We start from the raw sequence: 24991 nt of genomic DNA, 5'->3' as shown, positions 1-24991 counted from the left end.
GGTTATAGTCATAAACGGGAAGAGATAGATACTAGGAAGGAAGAGAAAAATAATAATAATATTTTTAGTAAATTACTGACAGTATTGTGGGAATTAGTTGTTAAGCAGAGTGATGACATTTGAGAAAAAAACTGTCCTTGTGTCTAGTTGTTCTGGTGTGCAGTGCCCTATAGAAGGACTAGAAGACCTCCAAGGTTCCTTCCAGCTCCATTCTGATTGATTGATTGATTGATTGATTGATTGATTCTACAGTTCTATAGTTTGGGTCCTTCAACAATATCTGTAATTTTACAGATATTAACAGAGTTGTGATAATGTTTCTAGACATTAAGAGGGATATTTGAAAAGTTCAGATATGCTGCACATATGGGATATATGATGATTTCAGACAGCCACGTCTAATATGGTATAGGGTCTCTGCTTGAGCAGGGGGCTGGACTAGAAGACCTCTGAGGCCCCTTCCGGCTCTATTCTGATTCTGATTCTGAATTCAGCTTCCCCAACTATTTTGCATGTGGGAAGTTGGCTGGGAAGATCACCAATTGTGGTGACATGACCTCAGGATGATACAAGCACCCGAATTTGGTCATGTGATTGTGAAGATGATGCAACACTTCTTTTCAATGCAATGGTAACTTCAAATGAGCTCCTTGTTCACTAAACAAATGGTTATAACTTGAACACGACTGATAATTCAAGAACTAGTATTACTGTGCATATAAAGTGTTTCACAATCTTGCATTTTATTATCCTCCCTTTATCGTCCTCTCTTAAGGGCTGCTATTTTGAGAGCATTCACTTATCTCCTTTTGCCCTTTGTTTCTCTAGCCATCAGATCTGCAATTATATTTTATGCTGAGAATTCACATTTCATTTACGATATGGGTTATTTTTGCAAAAAAACAAAGTCTCTGCATATTGGTATTTTTTCCCAACGTGTGGGGCTTTGAGGGGACTTCATCTCTACAGCTGGACTCCCTGCAGGATTTCCTTCTGAGCCTAAGAATGCAACCTGCTTGACTATCTTTTCAACGTAACACAATAACAGAATTTGAGGGGAACTTGGAGGTCTTCTAATCCAACCCCCTGCTCGAGTGGGAGACCTTATACAAATGGCTGTCCAGTCTCTTCTTAAAAAGCTCCAGTGATGGAGGAACCACAACTTCTGAAGGCAAGCCAGTCAGATAGTCAATTGTTCTCACTGTTAAGAAATTGGTACAAGGCAGTGGTGAAATTCATTTTTTTTTACTGCTGGTTCTATGGGCGTGGCTTGGTGGCCGTGGCGAGGGAAGGATACTGCAAAATCTCCAATCCCTCCCCACTCTGGGGCCAGCCAGAGGTGGTATTTGCCAGTTCTCTGAACTACTCAAAATTTCCACTACCGGTTCTCCAGAACCTGTCAGAACCTGCTGAATTTCACCCCTGGTACAAGGAGAACTTCAGAAACATTATATAAAGCCCTAATAAGACCACATCTAAACTATTGCATCCAGTTTTGGTCACCACACTATAAAAAAAATGTTGAGACTCTGGAAAGAATGCAGAGAAGAGCAACCAAGATGATTAGGGAACTGGAGACTAAAACATATGATGGACAGTTGTAGGAACTGGGCATGGCTAGTCTAGTAAAGAGAAGGATCAGGGGAGACTTGATATCAGTCTTCCAATATTTGAGGGGCTGCCCTGGAGAGGAAGGAGTCAAGCTATTTTCCAAAGCACCTGAAGGGCAGACAAGGAATAATGGCTGGGCACTGATCAAGGAGAGATTCAACCTAGAAATAAGGAGGAACTTTCTGACAGTGAGAACAATCAATCAATTTAACAGCTTGATCTCGGAAGTTGTGAGAGCTTCATCACTTGAGACTTTCAAGAAGAGATTGGACTTCCATTTGTCAGAAATGGTCTAGGGTCTCCTGCTTGAGCCGTGGGTTGGACTAGATGACCTATACGGTCCCTTCCAACTCAATTAATCTGTTAATCTGTTGTCATTCCTAACCAAGGTAGCCTTCAGGGACAATGAACTACAGCCACATTCCCAGGAATAATTGGAATTTTTTACATACAGTTGAATTACAACTACCTACAGTATATCATTCCACTGTCAAACGGTGCCCCAAAATGTCTCACCTTGAAAGAAAGCTTTGCGGAAGTTCTACCAGCAAAATTCTCAGAGGGAGGCATGGACCTGAACGTGAATGAAATTTCCTGCAAACGGAAGACTTTGAAATAACTGCCCAGGTGACACAAACTATCCAGACAAATAGTGGAAGGTCACAACATGGATATGTGCCAGGATTCAGAATCACCAGAGTAGAGATCAAGCCATCCATTTACGGATTCTGCACACATCCTCCCTTAACTTCTCCCTAGGCTGCTTTGCGTTCCTGCAGATAATCAACCTGTATATTAAGTAAGCAGAATGTGTTCTCATTGTGTGTGTGTGTGTGTGTGTGTGTGTGTGTGTGTGTGTATTCCTTCTCCCCCCCTCTCTCTTCCAACTGGTTCAGCATCTTGCTCTTCCATCAATTACGTGGCATGTTGTTGTTCGGATAGCAATGCTTTCATTTAGGGGCTGTCAACCCTTCATTTGATTTATTTCCTCCTCTGTCTTCTCCGTCGCTCAGCTCCCTTGATCAGGATCCTCGCACTCAGCCTGCATAATCTTGGAATGAGTCGGGGCGGGGGGGGGAAGAGTCTTCGCTTATAATAATAGAAATAAACCACCTCCGATGCTCCTCAAAGGAGTCAAACAGAAAAGCGGCCAGCATTAGTATGCGCGGTGTGCGCTCACCTTCTTTTTTTATAGCCTATTTGCTATTTTCCACCCAGCCCTTGCAGTTCCTCCAGCCGGAGGTCACCAAGGAGTCTGTGACAGGAGCTCTCAGCCTCCAGAAATGTGACTTTCTGTTAACTGCATGTTTTAAAACTCGCCATTCTCAAGAGGAACTTATTCACAATAACCCAGTGGTTCCCAAACTTGGCAACTTTAAGACTTGTGGACTTCAACTCCCAGAATTCTCCAGCCAACAGAAACCACTGCAATAACCCATATGTTCAGAAAATTCCACGTATCGCAACCTCTTCTTGGGAGAACAGAGTAACAAGGGAGCTTGGAGATCTTCTAGTCCAACCCCTGCTCAAGCAGGAGGCTTACAGCCTCTTAGTCAAACGGTTGTCCAATCTGTTTTTTAAAACCTCCAATGACGGAGCATCCACAACTTCTGCAGACAAGTCATTCCGCTGATTAATTGTTCTCACCATCCAGAAATGTCTCCTTAGTTCTAGGTTGTATCTCTCTTTGATGAGCTTCCACTCATTATTTCTGGTCTGGCCCTCAGAGTAAGTAAGTAAAAATCTTTATTACGGTCAAAGACCAGCAATACACATTAGTTTTTATACTATATTAAAAAATACTAACATTAAAATATAATTAAAAAGTATTGACATTAAAAGTGGATAATAACATAATGGTCCAAAGATTGTTAAAGATATGTCCAGATAATTGGTACAAGATGGTACTATACTTCTGTAGCCAATTTTTTTCTTATGGACATTGCAGCAGCACAGAACTTTGCCACTGCATATGTGGTAACCAGGTTAGTGTCCTGGAGGAGAAAGCCTAGATAAAAATGGTCTGCCCTCCCTGGCAATCTCTCTAATGGGAGAATATGTGCAGACCTACAAGCTCTGTATAGCTCGCAGTGTAATAGAACATGTGAATTATCTTCCACTTCTCCTTTACCACATATACAAATGCGTTCTGCTATAGGTGTTCTCTTATACCTGCCCTGGAGGAGTGCTGAAGAAGAATGTTAAATCTGGTCTGGCCCTCAGATACTTTGGAGAATAGGTTGACACCCCCCCTTCTCTTTGGCAACCCCTCAAATATTAGAATACTGCTATCCTATCATCCCTAGTCCTTCTTTTCACTAGATAGTGTAGGAAATTAGCACCCACTGCTCTCCTAGAAGAATGAAATATCCTAGGAAATATTAAAAAAGCAGAATATTATATTTCCCTGGATGAGAAATGGAGAAACATGTTTTTAGGCAGGAAACAGACTCACTCTTAACAGCCCCCCCTCCTTTGTCAATGGACCATTAAGGCCTGAGCTAGTCTATTCTACATCACAAAGGTCTACCCCCTTCAGGCAGAGCCATTTCGTTGCCCTTCATTGCACCACCCACTGAGTTTCAAGCAAACTTAGCACACAGACAACCTACAAAGCTAGCTATGACCTCTGACAGCAACCAATCAGGATACTCTTCCTGTACCCCAGGAAGTTCAAAGCCCAGAGAGGGTATAAAACCCCCGGGACTCTCAGCATCTCCTCCCGTTTTTCACCCAGGAGCTCCAAGGCATGTGATCCTGTCCACCATTAAACCATCTTTCCAAACAGCCTCCATGTTTCCAGTGTCTTTTTCCTCACTTGGAACTGAACCCAGAAGGGCATTTCTTCCAACAATAGGTATACCGAATTCCTGCAACTGTTCATTATATCTTTTATCCTCCAATCCCTTAATCATCTTTGTTGTTCTTCTCTGCACTCTTTCTAGAGTCCATTCCATTCATTCCCAGTAAACCTTAGCTAAAGCTTCTGGATACTCCACATTTGTATGACACTGGCTGCATGCAGACCAGGGATGAAATCCTTCCTGTTTGGCCCGGTTCAGCCAAACCAGTAGGAATGATTGTCCTTGACTCTCCAAACCAGTAATAAAACAAAACTTTCAGAGGATCGCGCGGCTCAGCTGCGAGCCGCACGATCATTGGAAGCTTTGTTTCCACTTTTTAAAGCTTTTTTCCCTGCCGGTTCAGCTGAATTGGCAGGGGGAAAATGCTTTTAAAAAGCTTTTTTTAAAAGCTTCCAATGATTGCGCGATCGTCGGAAGCTATTTTAAAAGATTTTTAAACCATTTTTTTGTGTGAAACGGCAGGGGAAAATGTTGTAAAATGATTTTGAAAAATCGCTGAAAGTGAAAAAAATTGGCCATGCCCACCCAGTCACATGACCATCACCACCAAGCCACGCCCACAGAACTGGTGTTGGGGGAGGGGAAAAGTTAGATTTCACCACTGGTTATTTTTGTTTTTGAGATAACATTATAAGCTAATCATGTGGGCTTGGTTCACATAAACATATGAAGAACAGGTACTGGGAATGTCTAGTTTAATGAAAAGAAGGACTAAGGGAGACAGGATAGCAGTCTTCCAATATCTCAGGGGTTGCCACAAAGAAGAGGGAGTCAAACTATTCTCCAAGGCACCTGAGGGCAGAACAAGAAACAATGGGTGGAAACTCATCAAGGAGAGAAGCAACTCAGAACTGAGGAGAAATTTCCTGACAGTTAGAACAATCAATCAGTGGAACAGAAGTTGCCTCCAGAAGTTATGAATGCTCCAACACTGGAAGTCTTTAAGAAGATGTTGGATAGCCATTTGTCTGAAATGGTATAAGGTTTCCTGCCTAGGCAGGGGGTTGAACTAGAAGACCTACAAGGTCCCTTCGAACTCTGCTATTGCATTATATTGTGTTGTATTGCATTGTGTTGCGTTGCATTGCATTGTATTGTAAGGGTCCATGCTAGATTAAATGATGCTCAGCTGACCTGTTTGTTGAATGGATACATCCACTGACCCTCCAGAACAAGTCCTACAACATTTCTCCCAGGTATGTGCAGTGGGAAAATATTGCATAATTCCATTTAATGCAACATTTATTTTCCACCATTCCCCTGAATGGACTGTGTTAAGAATGCCTTGCCAGTATTTCAAATGCAACTCTATAGAATTGTAGAAGCATTTAGCTCTTCCTTTGAGAAGGGGGAAGAAAGGGAAGAGAGTTGCTTAGCCTTGGGAAATTAGAACATTTCACAAAGAATGTCAGAACAATCCCCTCCCCTTGAGCTTGTTATCCTTAAAGGGGTGGGTGAGTAATGAGGACTTGGGGTTAATAAGGTTTCAAGATCCTGAATAGACCCTAGGACAAAGAAGTAGTTTTCATGGAATACCTGAGGGGGTCTGGTGTTTGACTCTGTCTATCTCACATGTAAAGTGATCATAGAGGGAAAAGAAGAAAAGGACAAGGACAGGGACAGGAAGGGAAGGGAAAGGAAAGCAGAAGAGATAAGGGGAAGGGAAAGAGAAAGAGGAAAGGGGAGGAAAGGATAAAGGAGAAGGGAAAAGAAGGGAAAAGAAGGGAAAGATTAGAAAGAGGAAAGGAGAGGGGAAAGGACAAAGGAAAGGAAAAGAAGGGGAAAAGAGAAAGAGGAAAGGAAAGAACAGAGGAAAGGAAAGGAAAAAGGAGAAAGGGGAAAGGAATGGAAAGGAGAGGAAAGGAAAGGGAAAGGAAAGGAAAGGAAAGGAAGGGAAAGAAAAAAGGAGAAAGAGGAAAGGAGAGGAAAGGAGAAAGGAAAGGGAAAGGGGAAAGGGGAGGAAGGGAAAGGGGAGGAAGGGAAGGGAAAGAAAAAAGAAAGGAGAAAGGAAAAGAGTACAATACATAGGGTTTATCTATATATCATTCAAATAATGTGCAAGCAAGCTATACATATGACAGCCAGTTTGGTATAGTGAGTGAGGGCTTCTGACATGGAAGTATTAGTATTAAGCCTTTCTTCTAACTCAAACATGGCCGTTCTTTAAACTTCTCATTATCCTCTTTCAGGATCTCAACAACCGTATCCAACTATGACTTTCTCATTTCTTCCCTTTGGCTCCCAACCTTTTCACTTTTCTTCTTCTTATATTTGTTTGCAAACAGAACATAGAATCATAGGTCTGGAAGGGCTCTTGGAGGTCTTCTAGTCCAACCCCCTGCTGAAGCAGGAGACCCTATACCATTCTGCATAAATGGTTCCCCGGTCTATTTTGGAAAACCTCCAGTGATGGGGCACACAGAACTCTGGGATGAAGACTTTTCAATTGAATAATTGTTCTCAGTGTCAGGAAATTTCTGTTTAGTTGTAAGTTGGGTCTCTCTTTGATGTTCTCCCACCTGTTACTTCTTGTCCTGCCCTCAGATGCATATGGTTGAAACTCCTCAAGATATTTCCTCTAAACTGATCCCTCCCTTTCGTAAATCAACAACCCAGATTCTTACATTGTTTATTCATGCTGTTAGGTAAGCTCCCCGTTGGGAGAGCGAGTGCGTTCAGAGAAGCATTGTTAGAGTTGTGTTGGAGAACACACAAACCAGCATACAGAGGCACTGCAGTTCAAATAGGCTTTTATTTTCGTGGAAATAGAGGTATCAGAGTCCATCAAACAATCCAAGTCATACATGGTTAAGACAGTCAGTCATCAACGTCTTTCAGTTAAGGGATAATCCAAATAACATAGTCCATAATCATACAAACAATCCTGTACACAAAGTTTGCTAGCAGTTGCAAAACTTACAATAGATCACACTGATCACTATATGGCACTTCTAACAGCCAGCTTCCAAACGTTCAGATCAGCATCTAACAGTGATTCTGGCTCCATCTTATAGCCGATTGAGGAAACAGCAACCAATCACATTTACAGCATGATTTAAAGAAACAGGTACAGCATTGTTACATGATTTATATATTGCCAACCCAACCGTTAGATTATATTCCTAATGAATGCTTCATCCTACTACCCTGTTTCCCTGAAAATAAAACCTCCCCAGATAGTAAGCCTAGTCAGGCTTTTGAATGCATGCACTAAAATAAGCCCTCCCCCCAAAATAAGCCCTTCCTGAAAATATTGCAACACAGCAGCAGCCACGAGGTGACCATGCTCACTACCTCCTGCACCTCAAAAATAATAAGACCTCCCCGAAAATAAGGCCAAGCGCAAAAGAAAATAAGACCCTGTCTTATTTTGGGGAAAACATAGTATAAAAAAATCTAATGTAATTCATTCCTCTGCATTCTATTCAACTTCAATTGATTCAATTAGAAAAAATGCAGAGAAAAGCAACAAAGATATTTGGGGACTGGAGGCTACAACACAGAAGAACAGTTGCAAGAACTGAGAATGTCTAGTTTAGTGAGAAGAAAGATTAAGGGAGACATGATAGCAATGTTCCAATATTTGAAGGCCTGCCACAAAGAAGAAGGGGTCAATCTGTTTTGCAAAGCATCAAGAGGCAAGACAAGAAATAATGGAAGGAAATTAATCAAGGAGAGAACCAACCTATAATTAAGGAGAAATTTCCTAACAGTGAGAAATGGCTTGCTTCCAGAAGTTTTGGGTGCCCCATCGTAGGAGGGTATTAAGAAGAGAACTGGACAACCATTTATCTGAAATGGTTAGGGTATCCTGCTCGAGCAGGGGTTGGACTAGAAGATCTTTAAGGGGCCTTCCAATTCTGTTATATTGATATTCTGGTCATTTAAGGCAGAACTGGGCAATCAATGGAACTAATTTAATTTTTTACTTATCAACAAGTCATTGTGGATTCTTAATGATCAAAAGATATTCAATATCCATAGTCGGTAGGATTAGAATCTCCAAAGAGTTTTGTTTGCTTGCTTTTACAGTTCTGAGCACATTACCAATGTCTTTATTGAATAATAATAATCCACAAACCACTAATAAATCACAGTAGCTGGGAGAATGCATCAGACGGAACCATGGCTTGGCTATAAATCATATATATATGAATTGGAATGTATATATGTGTGTGTGTTTCTGTGTGTGTGTCTGTGTGTGTGTCTGTGTGTGTGTCTGTGTGTGTCTGTGTGTTTGTGTGTCTGTGTGGTTGAATGAATGTATATGTATGTATGTATGGGTATGTGTATATGTGTATATGTGTATATGTGTATATGTGTATATGTGTATATGTGTATATGTGTATATGTGTATATATGTATACATGTATACATACATACATACACACAAACACATACACACACACACACGTGTGTGTGTGTGTGTATATATATATATATATATATATATATATATATATATATATATATATATATATATATATATATATATATATATATATATATATATATATATCTGTGTGTGTGTCTATGTTTGTGTGTTCCAGCAATACTCCGGAATGCTTCAAGCAATTTCAAGCAAACCTGGTACACAGATGACTTACTCTCTGGAAACAAACACTATAGGGGTAAGACACCCCTAACATCCCTTGCTGTCTGTGTTCCGTTAAGATACAGCCTGTTGTGCCTTAAAATGGCTTCTACTGCACAGCTCAGTGGAGTTGCCATGGTACTTCACAGTACTCCACAAAGGGACTCCCTCTGGTAAGGGGGAAAATCCAACATTAGAAATTATGTTTGATCCAGACATTTCCCCCTACAAATAAATACCCAGACAATGCCAGGTTATTGGCTAGTTACAGAATAAACCACAATTCGTTGGGCTTCCATCCTAGACCATAAGCTAATATCTAACCAAACAACGAATCAACCTAGCCCAGCCACAGATAACCAGCCCTAAGCTATAGCTAGCCAGCCATCAATGCTAAAACAAAACAAATTGCATTATAAAGTTTACAAGCTGTCAAATTTCTGAATTTCTATAGCACAAAACAAAATCATGTCAAAACAGAACAGAGGACACTACTCAACTGAACCAAAGACCGAACATGAATTATATAACAAAAATTAAATCATGCTGTCAATGTATCAAAGAGGCATCTGCAGGGGCTATTTTTGTTTCAAATGTAAAGATCAAAAAGTCTCCGAAAAGCTGGCAGCAAAGGACAGAGAAAGAGAAAAATAAAAATAATTTGCCATGGGGGTTTGTTTGTGCTGGAAGCTGAGCAGGTATGCCAACAGCAGCCTAAAAAGCCTATGCAATCCTAAGTTATATTAACAATTTAGGCATACAATCAAGATCAAGTAAGGTACTAATACCACTCTATAAAGCCTTAGTAAGACCACACCTCCAAGGTCCCTTCCAGCTCTAGAATGGAATGGAATGGAATGGAATGGAAGAGAAGAGAAGAGAAGAGTTGGAGGGGACCTTGGAGGTCTTCTAGTCCAACCCCCTGATTAGGCAGGAAACCCTATACCACTTCATCCAAACTCTTCTTAAAAACCTCCAGTGTTGGAGCATTCACAACTTCTGGAGGCAAGTTGTTCCACTGATTAATTGTTCTCACTGTCAGGAAATTTCTCCTTGGTTCTAATTTGCTCCTCTCCTTGATTAGATTCCACTCATTGCTTCTTGTCCTGCCCTCAGGTGCTTTGGAGAATAGCTTGACTTGGACATTGGAGAATAGTCTTTGTGGCAGCCCCTAAGATATCAGAACACTGTTATCAAGTCTCCCCTAGTCCTTCTTTTCATTAAACATTAGACAGACCCAGTTCCTGCAACTGTTCTTCATATGTTTTAGCCTCCAGTCCCCTAATCATTTTTGTTGCTCTTCTCTGCACTCTTTCTAGAGTCTCCACATCTTTTTTATACATTGTGGTGGCCAAAACTGGATGCAGGATTCCAAGTGTGGCTTTACCAAGGCCTTAAAAATGATATTAACACTTCACATGATCTTGATTCTATCCCTCTATTTAGGCAGCCTAGAACTGTGTTGGATTTTTTGACAGCTGCTGCACATGGTTGGCTCATATTTAAATGGCTGTCCACTATTCCTATTCCTATTCAATTGGACTAGAAGACTTCCAATGTCCTTGCCAGCTCTATTCTGACTGAATTAAGAGTAAGTGTCCTTAGTCCCCTCAAGATCTGGATCCTGGATTTTGGCTTTATTGAATTATACTTATCAGCTCTTTACTCAGGCTTCTGGTCTTTCTCCTCCAAGGAGAAGGAGAATATGACTGAAGGCCCTACAAGAATAATTTACAAAAAGAGTAGGTATACTTCAGAAAAAGTGCAGAGAAGAGCAACCAGAATGATTAGGGCACTGGAGACTAAAACATATGAAGAACAGTTACAGGAACTGGGCATGGCTAGTCTGGTGAAGAGAAGGACCAAGGGAGACAGCATAGCAGTCTTCCAATATTTGAGGGGCTGCCACAGAGAGGAAGAGTTCAAGCTATTTTCCAAGGCACTTGAAGGCGCAAACAAGGAATAATGGATGGAAGCTGATCAAGGAGAGATTCAACCTAGAAATAAGGAGGAACTTTCTGACAGTGAGAGTAATCAACCAATGGAACAGAAGTTGCCTTTGGAAGTTGTGGGAGTGTCATCACTGGAAGCTTTCAAGAAAAAAACTGGACTGCCATTTGTCAGAAATGGGGTAGGGTCTCTTGCTTGAGTGGGTGGGGGAGGTTGGACTAGATGACCTACAAAATCCCTTCCAACTCTGTTAAACTTGTGAGTAAATCCTTACTCAGCTGCAAGGAGAAACTTCATCCAGAGGATCTGAAGGCTGTGCTGTGGAATTGGGAGGGAATCTGGAACATTGGTGTTAGAAGCCTTATTTTCTTTAGAGCAACAGCTGGAACAGAGTCATCTATCAATTTATGACTTGTGAAATGGATTTCTCTTGGCTGACTGAGGCTCTGCCTCTTGACTGATTCCAGAACCCCTTCTTGGACTTCATCTGTATTGGATGCTTGGACTCTTAAGTCTGAATCTTGTGTGAAATTACCTTTGATCAATTCCAATTCTTCAACGTTATCCATCCTTTGACCCTGTTGCTGCTGAACCCTTGGCTCTTTCGAGATAGGATAGCTTCCCTGAGATTAAAGAGCCCTCCCACAGCAGAATTATTGTAATATCTATTCACACATAATATAGAAAGATCAGATAGCAAAGAAGCAGCTACTTTACCAGACTTCAACTCAGACTTAAAATCACTTCCCTGGTTTCAAGAACTTGTTTTCAAATCTTATGGGCTTCTTTTGCTTTTTTTTTTATCACACCATTTTCCTGCCAAATAACACCACCTTTTAATTCTTACCTACTGAGCAGAATATTATATTATTCCAGACTGTTTATCAAGAGAAAATATATCTCCCTCTCTCTCTTGCTATTTCTCACTCACTCACTCTGTGTCTTTCTATTTGTCTCTCTGTGTCTGTCTGTCTGTCTGTCTGTCTGTCTGTCTGTCTGTCTGTCTGTCTCTCTCTCTCTATCTATCTATCTAGATAATCAATATATCAACTCTCTCTCTCTATCTTTCTATCTATCATCTCTCTCTCTCTCTATCTTTCTTTCTTTCTTTCTTTCTATCATATCTATCTATCTATCTATCTATCTATCTATCTATCTATCTATCTATCTATCTATCTATCTATCTATCTATCATCTATCTATTCCTGTGCTGCTAGATAATTTTGCTTGAACTGGCAAAGGATAGAAGCAGGGACATCCAGAAATGTTTGCACCAGCAATTCAACACCATGAGTGTTCCACAACAAAAAGAGATCTAACCTAGAAATAAAAGAGAAATTTCCTGACAGTGAGAACCATAAATCAGTCAAACAACTTGCCTCCAGAAGTTGTGAATGCTCCAAGACTGGAAGTTTTAAAGAAGAGGTTGGACAGCCATTTTTCTGAAGTGGTGTAAGGCTTCCTGCCTAAGCAGGGGGTTGGGTTGGACTAGAAGACCTCCAAGGTCCCTTCCAACTCTATTATTCTACTCTACTCTACTCTACTCTACTCTACTCTACTCTACTCTACTCTACTCTACTCTACTCTACTCTACTCTACTCTACTCTACTCTACTCTTACTCTACTCTATTTATCTCCCATACTCCATCTAACCCGCCCTCTCATTTTCCCACAGCAGTAAATGTGGCAGGGCTGAAGACCCAATGCAAAAGATGGCTTCCAGGTCTGACAGCATCACTGAGAAAGGTGGTGCCTAGGGGATGGGAGCCAGGTAGTCCTTGACTAATGGAGCCCAAAATTTCCGTTACTAAGCGAAACATTTGTTAAGTGAGTATTTGTATCATTTCACGCCCTTCCTGCCACTGTTCTTAAGTCAGTCACTGACGTAACTAAGTTAGTGACATGGTTGTTAGGGAAATCTGGCTTCTCCATTGACTTTGCTTGTCAGAAGATTGCAAAAGGTGATGGCATGACCCCAGGACACAGGAACCGTCATAATATGAGTCAGTTGTGGACTGTATCTGAATTTTCAACAAATCCAGCCGAGAAATAAAGAGAAATTTCCTGACAGATTAATCAGTGAAATTCAGAAATAATAAGTGTTCCATCCCTTGAGGTTTTTAAAAATATTTCTATTTGTCTGGAATGGCATAGGCCCTCCTCCTTGAGAAGGGGGTTGGACTAGAAGACCTCCAAGATCCTTTCCAACTCTATCATTCTATTCTGTTAACCATCAATTTTAAAAAAAGAAAAAAGAAAAGCTGAATCCCATGTTATCCTGATTGAGAGAGTTGTTGGTGGCCCTTGTTGGATGCTACATATTCTGCTGATGATTTCCTTTGTAAGAGCATCACCTCGAAGTCAAGGTCAGTGGGGGATTTCTAATGGGAAGAAGATTTTATTTGCCTTGCCTTCCATTATGCAACACATAGAACCAAGTTACTAGATGAACTCATATTATGCATTTGATCAATGGAACAACTTGCCTCCAGAAGCTGCAGCTGCTCCAACACTAGAAATTCTTAAGAAGAGCTTCTGATCAGGATTCTAGCAATTCTTCATTCCTTACTCCTGTATGTTTTCTCTTACCCATTACTGATTCATCCCACTCACCAATGACTCTAAGACCTCACACAGCCTTATATCAAGAGTTGTTATAGCTACTCCCTCTCCCATCTTATCATTACTTGATCTTCCATGCATTCATGCAACATTATGCTTTTGGACTCCCCCTCTTATGGCCTTTTCCCTTGATATTTTTTTTATATATAGATAAACATTTCAAGATTTTAGCATTTTTAGAATAAAGTAGTGATTAGGGCTATGTAGCCACAAATCAATATCACAACGTCTGGGATCAGAGACACAGAAATGATAAATTAAAATAATAATAATTAGAATGTTATGTACTTCAGTTAGCTTGACATCATGCAATTGTATAACTATTTGCTAAGTTTAAAACTGGAAGATTTAGATTTTAGAAAAAAGAAACAGAAATCCCAAACAACAGCATATAACAATGACAAGTGTTTTTTTCACCTTTCAACCATTTGTCTGAATAGGTAGAGGGCCATGATGGCAAAGCTATGGCACAGAGCCCTCTCTGCAGGCACATAAGTGTCCCCCTAGCACAACTCTACCATGCATACGTGCATGCCTTCCACCGGTCAATTGATGTTGGGGTCTCTACTGCAGGAGACATGCATGTTGTGTGTGCATGTGCAAGGGGCAGTGTGAAACATAAGGGCATAGCACACACACACACACCCCGCGTGGCCCATTTTTGGTCCCAGGAGGCTTAAGGGAGGGTTGCCAGGCCCAAAATGGGGCACAGGGGTGTCATGCGCGCATGCATGGGGGGGATGGGGGCACGGGGTGGTGATGTCATGTACGCATTTTGGGTGTGGGCGCACACACGTTTTCGGCACATGAGGACATAAAGGTTAGCCATCACTGGTATAGAATTTCCTGCCTGAGCCAGGGGTTGGACTAGAAGACCTCCAAGCTCCTTTTCCAACTCTTCTGTTATCCATGGAACACATCACACCACAAGCTAATTGAAAGGTTGGGCAGCCACTGACTTCCTCCCTGTCTCTCCGCCGCTTGTTTAATCATAACAAATAAAAGGAAAATGAATCGGAGCAATTAAAAGGAGAGACGATTTGACAATTGTATAGAAGCCTCAACGTTCTTTCAAAAAAAGAGAAGAAATAGCACAGAAAGGCTCGATCGGAGGAATATAAAACCTGACACACATAATGGAGCCTTAAGCGTTCTTCTCAAAATGCTTTCTGCATGCTGGGTGCATTCTGCCACACTCAGCCCTGGGTTGTGTCTCCCCCGCAGGCGCACTCAAATACTTGCCCATCATTTTCGAACCTCTGCTTTTTTTTTTTTTTGCTTTTTTTTACATCACCATGTCAGGGTGCTTTTGTCAACTGCCTTTCTGCAGCAAAGTTCCGTGTTTAGCAAACACAATGCTGTCCCACTCAGCCAAATCTCCTTCCCACTGAGATGATTCAAGCTGCTAGCAAAAGTGCTAAATTCAATGCTTGGGAACTATAGAGCTCCCAGTTGTAGGCCCTGCCTTGCATCAATCATGCAGGCTGGAGTCCCTTCTGACCGGCATATAATCAAAATGCACACTCCTGCCAACATCAGCCAGTCGAGGATTAAAGCATTCACATAATTAATGGACGTCTTTCTTTGTCCCATACATGAATATTTGATTTGAATATGATTTGGGGGAGGGGGATCTTGACAACAAGGGGTGGGTAAACCTTCTTGTGGTTTTTTTTAATTTAGATTTTTTAAAATCCTCCCTTATTATATTTATAAATAACTAAAGGCAGTGAGTTACCCAATGCTCTTTCCTTCTCCTATTTTGCTCACAACAAGAACTCTATGAGTTGAGTTGGACTGAGAGTGAGAGAGAGAAACTGATTCAATGTCTAAGGCAATACTAGAACTCACCATCCCCTGGTGATTGGCTGAAAGTCACCTAGTCGCCTTTCATGCCTAAGGCAGGACTAGAACTCACCATCTACTGGTGATTGATCCGAAGTCACCCTGCCAGCTTTCATGCCTAAGGCAGGACTAGAACTCACCATCTCTTGATTGATCCAAAGCCACCCAATTGGCTTTCATGCCTAAGGGAAAACTAGAACTCACCATCTACTGGTGATTGATCCAATATCACCCTGCCAGCTTTCACGCCTAAGGCAGGACTAGAACTCACCATCTCCTGGTGATTCACCCAAAGTCACCCAATCAGCTTTGATGCTCAAGGTGAAACTGGAACTCACAGTCTCCTGGTTTCTAGCCTGGTGCCTTAACCACTATACTATCAGCAAGAATATGTTAGCAAAGCCACATGTTGAACAGTAGCACTATTATTCAGAAATTGCAATGGTTTGTCCCTGTGGGAAACCTATTGTTCTCCATGGATATTCCTGGCCCATTAAAACTGGCTGGGGTAGGATAATTCATGATTTGCTTAAGCATGGATTCTCAAATAAGTCAACGTATGTGGCTTTAACACAATAAGCTAAGCCCTAAATCCCAGACTGCAATTTACCATAGCCAGGTTCATGCAATTTGTGAGGCAAAAAAGCATAGTTTGCCATTATGGCTTAGCATGATATATGGATGCTGATTGTCTGCCAAGGATAAACAGGAATCCAGTCTCACACAGATTCTACAACTGCCATGAAGTAAACAAACCAATTATGTGAATAATTTTCTTCCCAACCTATCTCTTTGCATAAATACTTTGAAATGGGATGTGTTTCAAGCAGAGGTAGCATCAATTTCTTTCTGAAAATTTGCATTTTCAGTTATAAGCTAGCTCAAACAGGTTGTATTTTTCTTTGTGAAGTCGCTAGCAAAGTGACAGCAACAGTCCGCAGGAACACACACATACACACACACACACACACACGATACCCATGAGTTGCTATCAAACTATGTGATCCGGTGCGATACTTAAAGCTTGAAAATTAATGTAGGATGTGTAATTCCTTTGCATCAAAGCATAAGGCAACTGGCAGTTGGAACTGAGTTCCTTTCAGGTGGGGAGGGGGAGTAGAACATCTAACTCCTTAGCATCAGAGCATGTTAATATAAGGCAACTTGCAGTTGGAACAGAGTTCCTTTCAGGTGAGGAGAGGGAGTAGAATGTCTAACCCGTAGGATCAAGGTATGTTAATATAACATTGTATAAGAAATATTGATGATTTGATGGTCATTTTGAAAAATTCTTTCTCAGCAAGCACCTAGAAGCCAGAAGGAACATATGCACAAGAGGTGGGTTGCTACCAGTTCATACTGGTTTGGGGGAACCGGTAGTGGAAATTGCAACTGGTTCGCCAAACTGGTAGGGCCGGCAGGCTCACCATGCCCCCAAACTGGTTCCCTGGTCGCCGCAACATTTTTAATGTTCTGCGCATGCACAGACCAATTTACAGGCAACTGTGCACAGCGTGTGTCAGGTGTGCGCACTAATCATGTGCGCACCAAATCGACAGTAACACCAGCGGAAACCCACCCCTGATATGTGCTGAATTTCAGGTTTGTAGCCTTTACAGTTCTGGAGATTTCGTGGTGAGTGACTGGTACTTGGCTTTTATATATACAGGATATAGATATATGAAGAAATATTTCAAATACTAGTAAATATCCCTAGAAGCTGCATTTGATTTTTTAATGAAGTTGTGAGCCACACCTGCGATACGATTTTGCAGGCTGTGCTGTTTAATTAACAATGACTAATCAGACCACTTCATAATTTTCAGTACCCAGAAGTCTCCCATGTACTAGCACAAACAATGGATGAAAACATCATATTCGATTTAGCTGATAATTTTGAATAATTAAATGATGGGACAAAGTCACAGCCTCCCTAAGAGAGTGCATTTGTAACATTTGAATTTCTTTGAGGAACCCACCTCCAAAACAAGGGAGTAGATATTTTCCTTATCAGGGGTGAATTGGAAAAAACATTAGAACATAGAACATAAAATAATAGAGTTGGAAAGGATCTTGGAATCCTTCTAGTCCAACCCTCTGCTCCTTCAGGAGACCCTATATCATTTCAGACAAATGACTGTCACTCTAATCTCTTTATGAAGGCCTCCAGTGAAGAAGCACCCATAACAGTGGCTAATCTAGTGAAGAGAAGGACCAGAGGAGACAGGAGAGCAGTCTTCCAATATTTGAGGGGCTGCCACAGAGAGGAGGGGGTCAACTTATTCTCCAAAGCATGTGAATATGAAGAATGGTTGCAGGAAGTGGGCAAGGGACTTTGGAAGTGTTCTACTCCACCCCTCTGCTCAGGCAGGAAACCCTATAATTTTAATCTTTTAATCTTAAGACCATAAAAAGATTTCTTCTTCTTCTTCTTCTTCTTCTTCTTCTTCTTCTTCTTCTTCTTCTTCTTCTTCTTCTTCTTCTTCTTCTTCTTCTTCTTCTTCTTCTTCTTCTTCTTCTTCCTTCTTCCTTCTTCCTTCTTCCTTCTTTCTTCTTTCTTCTTTCTTCTTCTTTCTTCTTCTTCTTTCTCTTCTCCTCCTTCTTTTTCTTCTTCTTCCTCCTCCTCTTCCTTCTCCTCCATCATCATCATTATCATCACCACCACATTATCATCTCCACCACCTCTCCCAGCTCCATGGGAAGAACTCGATGTGGATTCAAAATGCCAACTCCAGTCTCAACATTTGGCTGGCTGGGCCAAACAATAATAACAGCTGTCTCCCATTAACACCACCCCAGATTCAACTATAATCAGTAGCTACTTATCCACCTATCTGAACAATCTTTGCACATTCCTTCCAGTTTTAAGGAACTTATAATTATCACAGTTGAGTGCTACTTCCCATGTCTAGAATTGGAGAAAAGTACAATAAGCAGTGGTGGGATTCAGCCAGTTCGCACCTATTCAGGAGATCTAGTTGTTAACTTTCTAAGCAGTTGGGAGAACCGGTTGTTGGAAGAAATCCCCTTTTGTCCCCCCCCCCCCCACTTTACAGGCTAATCCTGTAAGGGAGGCAGGAAGGAAACATTCTGGTGTTGTTTCCAGCTTGATCTTTATTGCCCTGCTTACAGAAACTGCCTCTCTGGTTAACCCTTATGACATTGTAACAGCTAAGACGAAGCGCCCATCGATGTGAGTGACATTGAGTTGGTCATGCCCACACAGTCACATGCCCACCAAGTCACGCCTACCCAGCTAGTCATTACAATGGAGAACCAGTTGTTAAATTATTTGAATCCCACCACTGACAATAAGCCTTCCTAAATTTAGAAAGGATCATTTTTATCTATCGGATTATGCAATGACAGTTTCAAACTCCTGTTGACCTGAAGTTCAGCTTCAGCTGTCACTCAGAAGGGGGGGGGGTATTTCTAAATCTCATCTCCCCATAAATAAGATCAAAGCATGCCCCATCATTGTTCTCAGGAAGAAGAAAAAAACCCGTCAGATTTTAAGATGCACCTCTCAGCCAGCTATCTGATCCACTTAATACCTCTCGGAGACCATGAAAAGGAGCAAGGTTGTTACGTAAAGAATGCTTTCTGAGATAGTCAAACAATGATCTGGAAGGTCAAAGCTATTATTCTCCCGGTGAGGAGGGGCAGTGATTTTTCATACCTATCGTATCATAAAACTGCATTAAAGAGAGAGAAAGAGAGAATGACAATGCAGCTTTCATCTCCGACTAGTTGGGGATGCCGACAAATGAGAACATTTAGAAAACTGGCAACATAATGACATAACTTCCAGCCGTTAGAATAAGAGTTTCTGAAAGGTCCTGTTTTCCAACCATGGTGCAATTATTTAGAGCTTGTCAGCCGAGTTGGCTAAAATTAGAATGCTCCTCATTGTGATTTCTCAAGGGACTGAATAATAAGGCACAGTGCTTGCCATCTAAGGTCACTGGCTGGAACACAATGCAAGCCAGGTTTTGAGAAAACCAAGGAAACCAGCATACCAATATCACCTCATTACCCTTGGCTTGATTTAGAAGTCTCATTGGAGCAGCTCTCCAATGCAGAAATGTGGAGAAAGACAGTAGCTTTTTTAGAAGCACATAAAACATAGTATGGTTGGAAGGGACTATGGAGGGCTTGTAGTCCAACCCCCCCACCTACTCAAGGAGAAGACCCTATGCTATTCCAGTCAAATGGTTGTCCAATATCTTCTTTAAAACCTCCAATGACGGAGCACTGCAATTTCTAGAATCAAGCGGTTCCACTGATTAATTGTTCCCACTGACAGAAAATGTCTCCTTAGTTCTAGATTGAATCTCTCTTTTATAAACTCCTACCTGCCAAAGAATGGAGGCCTTTGAACTCTGGTGCTGGAGAAGACTCCATTGGACTGCAAGGCAATCAAACCAGTCAGTCCTAGAGGAGATCAATCTCGACTGCTCTTTAGACAGCCAGATCCTGAAGAGGAAATTCAAAGATTTTGGCCACCTAGTGAGAAGGAAGGACTCCCTGGAGAAGAGCCTCATGCTGAGAATGATGGAGGGAAAAAGAAGAAGGGGACGACAGAGAATGAGGTGGCTGGATGGAGTCACTAAAGCAGCCGGTGTGAGCTTAAATGGACTCTGGGGGATGGTAGAGGACGGGAAGGCCTGGAGGAACATTGTCCATGGGGTTGTGATGGATCAGTCACAACTTTGCAACTTACAACAACAACCTGTTACTTCTTGTCCTGCTCTGAAGTGCTTTGGAGAATAGGTTGATTCCCTCTTATCTCCAGTACTGAAAAACAATTATGATGCCACCCTTAGACCTTCTCTTTACTAAACTAGACAATCCCAACTTTTCATTGTACGGTTCATCATCCAGTCTCCTAATCACCTTGTTAAAATGTGGAGGAAAGATGTGAGACTTTTTAAAATTGATATTATAGCTTGGTTAACCAAATCAAATGAGGACAGGGGCATGGATACAAAAATATTTTATTTATTGATACATCATACTTAGAAACACCCATCTTCCCCATAGAGTCAATATAAATTCCTCCAGCCCTTGGTACCCAGAACGCTCCAACCTCCACCTCATTTTATTTCATTTAAAAATATGTTTAATTAAGCAATGGGAGCTCACTCCATTATGTGGTGCTAGGGATTCTAACCAGCAAAATGCCAATGTTTCTGATTGACAAGCTCTGTGTCTTAGCCACTGAGCCACTGCATCCCTACCCTCAGCTGCATTAGAAACAGTTTTTTAAAAAGCCTATTTAGTGTTAATGTTTTCTCATCTTAGTATTTTCCCACAAGTGCAGAGTCTGCTTTTCTCTGATCAACCAAATGTGGATCCATTGGTTGCAACAGGAATTGAGTGACCAACTTGTTCCTTTGATATTGTTGGCTAAACGAGAGTAAGTGGCTCAAAGTCACCCAGCCAATCAGCTTTTTAACTTGATCCATTTATTGATGCTGTATCAGTCATTATCAAACCCACTTTTCAATCTATCTTCAACTTTCCTCTCCTATCTGGAAACTGCTAGTGCATTGCAGTGATTAATGTTTAGCAATTATTTGCTGGATGCTGTAGCTAAAACCTGCTCTAAAGTATGGTAAAAACCCTTACAAGCAGGCTTTGAACAAGAGAACAACAATATTTCGGATTGTTCCACAATCTACAATCCTAAATTGCATTAACAGAGGAATACAAACAAGATCAAGTGAGGTACTAATACCACTGTCAAGCTTGGGAGCCATCTTTGTATTGGGCCCCAAGCCTGTCATATATTCAAATATATTCTACTGTGGGAAATTGGGAGGGGGGATTGTATGGAACATGGGGGTTATGTAGCCATAATAACATTCCTTCTCAGAGAGTCAAAGTCATTTTGTCCCTGCACATGGACTGACATGGATGGGAGGAATCTTCCTTCATGTCAGTGGCTGATTGGGCCATGTGATAGACTTGTAGGTGTGGAGGCAATGTCTTGAACTTTTATCTGGTTGGGGAAAACCTGGAAGCTTTCACATTCAGGTTTTTCCAGATGTGCCAACATGGCTCCTTTAACAAATTTTAATTTTGAGGAACCTCTAGCCTTGGAGTCTTATTTGATGGTGGATGCTATTTGGAACCCTGACAACCACTCTATAAAGGCTTAGTAAGAACACACCTAGAGTACTGCATCCAGTTTTGGTCACCACACTATAAAAAAGAGGTTGAGACTTTAGAAAAAGTGCAGAGAAGAGCAACCAGGATGATGAGGGGACTGGAGGCTAAAACATATGAAGAACGGTTGGAGGAACTGGGCATGGCTAATTCTAGTGAAGAGAAGGACCAGGGGAGACATGATAGCAGTCTTCCAATATCTAAGGGGGTGCCACAGAGAAGGGGGTGTCTACTTGATGATGAAGACTTTGAGATTCTAGAAAGAGTGCAGAGAAGAGCAACCAAGATAATGAGGGGACTGGAGGCTAAAATTTATGATGAATCATTGCAGTAACTGGGCATGGCTAGTCTAGTGAAGAGAAGGACCAGGGGAGACATGATAGCAGTGTTGCAATATTTGAGGGGCTGCCACAGAGAGGAGGAAGTCAAGTTATTTTCCAAAGCACCTGAAGGCCAGACAAGGAATGGATGGAAACTGATCAAGGACAGATTCAACCTGGAAATAAGGAGGAACTTTCTGACAGTGAGAGCAATCTGCCCATGGAACAAATGTTGCCTTTGGAAGTTGTGGAAGCTTCATCACTGGAAGCTTTGAAGAAGAGACTGGACTGCTATCTGTCAGAAATGGTGTAGGGTCTCCTGTTTGGGTGGCAGGTTGGACTAGATGATCTACAAGATCCCTTCCAACTCTGTTAATCTGTTAAATCTGTATAAGAGAGAAATGCCTTAAACCTACTGAATCCTTATGACAATTATATTCTCTCACCAATTCCACATGTAACTTGCAACCAACTTGATTCAAATGTTCAGCTTAGCTTTTTTTAAAAATGGAATGAAGTCTACAGAGACATTTGAATCAATTTGGACCAAATCTTTGAATCAAATTCAGTTTGATTCAGCTCTGTTTGGGTGAGTAAAAAACATGCATCCATCATGATCTAAATCAACTCAGATAAGTTCAAATTGCTTTGCTTCATTGAATGGATTCCCAATTCCCAATTAATCTGGAACACTAAAAGTTTGCCAACGATTGGTCTTTGCTTCCACTGTATGAGTTTGCTAAGTTTTCATTTTAAAGAATCCTTAATTGTCATCTCTTAAGTAGATGAATATGTGGGAGAGAAAGACTTGACAGCACTCTCTAAGCAGTTTATAAAGCCAGCATATCCCCACCCCCGGAGTCTGGTTCCTCATTTTACCAATCTCAGAAGGATGGAAGGGTTAGAGCCAACAATGTGCTGGTCAAGATCAAACTGCTGGCAGTGGGCAGAGTTCATCTGTAATACTGCTTTCTAACCAGTGGTGGGATTCACTTAGGTTTTCCACCGGTTCACAACTGTGAACACACGTGTGCGCCTTCCATGTGTTTTGACCGAGGCTTCCTTAGAAAGCAAGAAGCAAAGTCTTGGTCCCGACAAAACCTCTTTTATTTACATGACTGTGAATTCCTTTCATTCACAGTCAGCCAGGCTTTAGCAAACAATCTTTCAAAGGAATGTTTATCGACATGCACCTTATCTCGCTTGGAGCACTGCCAGATAACTAGTGTCCAAACACAATGAAAGGCAAAACACAGAGTCTCTTATAATCACAAACAGAACTTTCCATTCTTGACACAACCAAATGAATGAATGGTTTCCTGCAAAAGCCCCATTTCAGACAAATGGCTATCCAACATCTTCTTAAAGACTTCCAGTCTTGGGGCATTCACAACTTCTGGAGGCAAGCTGTTCCACTGATTGATTGTTCTAACTGTCAGGACATTTCTCCTCAGTTCTAAGTTGCTTCTCTCCTCAATTAATTTCCACCCATTGCTTCTTGTTCTACACTAGGGTGCCTTGGAGAATAGTTTGACTCCCTTTTCTTTGTGGCAGCCCCTGAGATATTGGAACACTGCTATCATGCCCCTCCTGGTCCTTCTTTTCATTAAACTAGACATACCCAGTTCCAGCAACTGTTCTTCATATGTTTTAGCCTCCAATTCCCTAATCCTCTTTGTTGCTCTTCTCTGCACTCTTTCCAGAGTCTCCACATCTTTTTTACACCGTGGCGACCAAAACTGGATGCAGGATTCCAAGTGTGGCCTTACCAAGGCCTTATAAAGCGGTATTAACACTTCATGTGATCTTGATTCTATCCCTCTGTTGATGCCGCCTAGAACTGTGTTGGCTTTTTTGGCAGCTGCTGCAACGGCTGGCTCATATTTAAATGGCTGTCCACTAGGATTCCAAGATCCCTCTCACAATTACTACTATTGAGCAAGGTACCACCTATACTGTACCTGTGCATTTTGTTTGATTCTAACCTCTGATTCTAACCACTGCATCAATAGCAATAGCAATAGCAGTAGACTTATATACCGCTTCATAGGCCTTTCAGGCCTCTCTAAGCGGTTTACAGAGAGTCAGCATATTGCCCCCAACAATCTGGGTCCTCATTTTACCCACCTCGGAAGGATGGAAGGCTGAGTCAACCCTGAGCCGGTGAGATTTGAACCGCTGACCTGCTGATCTAGCAGTAGCCTGCAGTGCTGCTTTTAACCACTGCGGCGCCTTGGCATCACCATGACTGAGCCCAAATTCTACAGGTTTCTGGTTCTAGGTTTCCCAGTTTCTACTGCTTCCAATGATCTGTGATTCTATTGCAGGTTTTTACTTCCAGTATATTGTTCTAGGAGACATGTGACCAGGAATGAATTGCTAATTTCAAAAGGTATTCAACATTCAGGATCATTTTTTAATCATTATAAGACCTTAGAGAAGTGGTGAGCTGTTTGTGAGTTTGATCTCGAGCCATGCTGCCAAGACTGAAACTCTTATGCTTCAGCCACCCTTTTTCAGTGTCCTTCCCTCTCTGCTACCAAATGCTTGTCAGCTTTGATCTCAAACAAGCATGTAAGAAAAAAATCCACACCCCTGTCTCCAAATACCTTCGGCTTTCAGGAATCAATTAAAAAAGCTTCTCTAATGGATCTCTTTCAACCATTCTAGACGGTTGGTTACAAATAACAACCATGAGACCGAGCATTAGCGTTGCATTAAAGAGAAAGAATAGATGGAATTGTAGTATATAAAAGAAACAGAGAGAGAGAGAGAGCGCGAGGGAGAGAGAGAGAGAGAGAGAGAGAGAGAGAGAGAGAGAGAGAGAGAGAGAGAAAACAGCTTTTTTTTTAAAAAAAAGTCCTTGTGTAAATGAGTTGTGCTGCAGAAATAGATATCGTACAGTATCTCCCTTCGAAAACAATTATTTTGCTTTTCCTTGGCTTTTTTCTGACAGCTCTGCCTCACTCCTCTGCAAGTAATAGCTTCTCTCTCTCTCCTTTCCTCTCTCTCTG

This window comes from Thamnophis sirtalis, unplaced genomic scaffold, assembly GCF_051295495.1.
Source record: "Thamnophis sirtalis isolate CommonGarterSnake01/CBP01778 unplaced genomic scaffold, rThaSir2_p1.2 scaffold_14, whole genome shotgun sequence".
Taxonomy (NCBI): domain Eukaryota; kingdom Metazoa; phylum Chordata; class Lepidosauria; order Squamata; family Natricidae; genus Thamnophis; species Thamnophis sirtalis.
Note: the sequence above shows the minus strand (reverse complement) of the source record.